The following is a 2,943-nucleotide window of genomic DNA, read 5'->3' as shown; positions in this document are numbered from 1 at the left end:
AGACAGTACTATACTGCTCACAGAGGTGGTTTAAGAGTTCCATTCCCAAAAGACTATTTCATATGAAGTTTAGCAAAAAGATATTTCAACATGATATTTTACTACCTCTACGTTTAACATACATTGCACACCTCTAAACATCTAGCAGAATAGATTTTGGAGTAGAAACTCAATTTGTCCACTTTGTCCACTATGCACAGGAAAGTCTGGAATAAACTGCATACATGTAGCTATAGTTTTAATTTGAAAATGTATTCAAAATATGAGCCTTCTGGCCACTCACCCACCCAATGGGCTACAATGTTCAAAGTTAGAGAAGATAATCCTTCCAAGAATTTTAACACAAAGCATACAAAATTTGTTTACTAATTTGATTTTTGTCATACATTGGCAACCTTTTTAACATCTAGAAAAATGAGATGTAGATTAGGACTCATTTGTTCTTTCTGTACACAAAGTAAAACAAAACGCATAGACACAAGAAACAACTCTGGCCTCCTCATAAGCACATTGGCAGGGTGCTCCTGAGGACAAGCACGCTACTGTGTCCTACTCAACAGGGGGTTTGGCTATTGCCCTCTCCCCAAAAAAATTTTTTTCTTAAGATTTTTAATTAAAAGATATGTACCAAATGTGTTATGTTTTACCACTTCTACTTTTAACGCAATTTGGGCATCTGAGAACAGTCTAGATGTTTTTTAAAGTACTTAGCATTGTTAACTATATATGCAGTATTGAGGAATAACATGTGCACACAATACAATGTTTGCCGTACCAATGTGTTTTGCTTATAACCAGTCTGGCACAGGACCTCCTCCTCCTTCTCAGGGTTAAAGTATTCTCCATGTCCTCTATCCCACTGACCCAATGTGGACACGTGTGGCTCCTAGAGGTGGTCTAACAACTCCATTTTAAAGTCACTCCTGAAAACATTCCAGAGTTTTTGAAACAAATGGCCATTTATGAGACGTTATTTTCTTGCTCTGTCATATCTCGGCAACCTCCTGACATCTGGACTGTCCAGACCTAGCAAAGCTTTTAAAAGCTTGGGGGCAACTTGAGTAGCCTTTTCCTATTACATACACAGGCCTCCTACAAAGGGGCCACTAACTCTTCCCAAGGAGAGTGGGCGTCTCCCATTGGCCACTGTACGTTTCCCTGTCCTTTAGGGTAGAAGGAAGAGGCACCGACCAAGGGTCGCCTAAGAGCTCCACCAACCTTCCTCAGGGTCTTCACTCACCTTCCAGGGCAGTTAAGGCCTTTGCCTTGTGCGACAAGGTGCAGTCCCTGGGAGCCAGCACAGAGTGGTCACCAAGGGCCCTGGTCTGCCCAGCTCTCCTGCCTAGTGCGTGGCAGAGCTCTCGGGGGTCCACTCACCTTCTTGGCCCTCAAAACCCCCGGCCGCCCTCCAGGAATTCAGAACCATCCACCTCATGCCAGGCCGCTCATATGATGCCCCTCACGCCACGCCCTTCACGCCACGCCCATCACGCCACGCCCATCACGCCACGCCCATCACGCCACGCCCATCACGCCACGCCTCTCAGGCCCCATCTGCCACCACCCAAAGTCTCCAAGCTCTTAGAAGCCGCTTTTGCTGGGAAGGGCAGGATTGTGCCAGAAGGCCTGAAGTCCACTGGGTGCTGGGTCCCACGGGTCTTTGCCACCATCACGTCATCCAGATGGGGGTGAGTCTCGAAGCTCTTTCAAGGACTGAGCCACCCAGTGCAGGCCTGAGGAAAGTCCTCTTGAGAGACTTTAAATAAAAATGAAATAATATAAAGGAAAGAAAAGAAAAAATTTCCATCACTTGTTGAAACTCCAATTTTACAAGGATGGGGAGCAAATCTTAGACACCTAGGCCTCTGGGGGACTGTTCATATCCAAACCACAGATAGAGGTATACTAGGTGGCAAACTGCTCTTTTTTCAGTAGTTTGATTTTAATTTCATGCTTTCAGGAGACACATACAATACAGATGATTCTTAAACTGAATTTAAAGTGGGCCATGTAGACATGTGCATACCAGGTCACAGACGTGTCCCAAGTGGGGAAAAACTGAGTATGGTTACTTTGTGTCCCTGTGAAATTCCCAATGACCCATCTTGCCATTATGAGCCCTGAGCAATAGGTCCCTGTGTGGTTTCCAGCTGAGCTCAAGTCTATCCACCTAAAAGCAATGGAAGAGTTTCCAATTTACAATTATTACATGTTGAATATTCCTTACCTGAAATTCTTAAGCCCAGAAGTCTTAAGAATTACAGATATTTTCCTGATTTTAGAATATTTTCTTATACACAATGAAGGGTCTTGGGGATGGGACACAAGTCTAAAAATGAAAATCAATTCTTGCATGAATATCTTATGCACATAGCCTAAAGGTAATTTTATAGGATATTTTCTAATAATTTTGTGCAAGAAACAGTATTTATGTACATTGAATCATCAGATTTGTGGTACCATATTGATGCTTAAATAGTTTTGGAATTGGGAAAATCTCAAGGTTTCAGAGAGAGAATGCTCAAACTATAGTACTGGCTAAATACCATTTGTCTTCAGTGAGCCTGTGTATATAGAGTGTCTCATAGTGGAATTGTTGGTCAGAACAAATATTGATGAGGCCTATGAGAGAATTCCAAATATATCAGAATACTTTCCTTTATGCTGAAGCAATGGCCCAATGTGGAGCCAATAATTAATGAACATGAATCTTGGAAGAGAAGGTAGGGGTTGAGCAAGTCTGTTTTCCAAACATTAATGGACATTTGAATCCCTATGGGCTTAGTTGTGTCCCCCAGCATTCATATGTTGAAGTCTAGTTTGTAGTACCTCAGGAAGTGACTGTATTTGGACATAAGGTCTTTAGAGAGGTGATTAAGTTTAAATGACATCAGCAGGATGAATTCTCATCCAGTATAACTTCTGTCTTTTTAAGAAGAGAAA

Source organism: Marmota flaviventris, chromosome 6 (genome assembly GCF_047511675.1).
Source record: "Marmota flaviventris isolate mMarFla1 chromosome 6, mMarFla1.hap1, whole genome shotgun sequence".
Classification (NCBI taxonomy): Eukaryota; Metazoa; Chordata; class Mammalia; order Rodentia; family Sciuridae; genus Marmota; species Marmota flaviventris.
Note: the sequence above shows the minus strand (reverse complement) of the source record.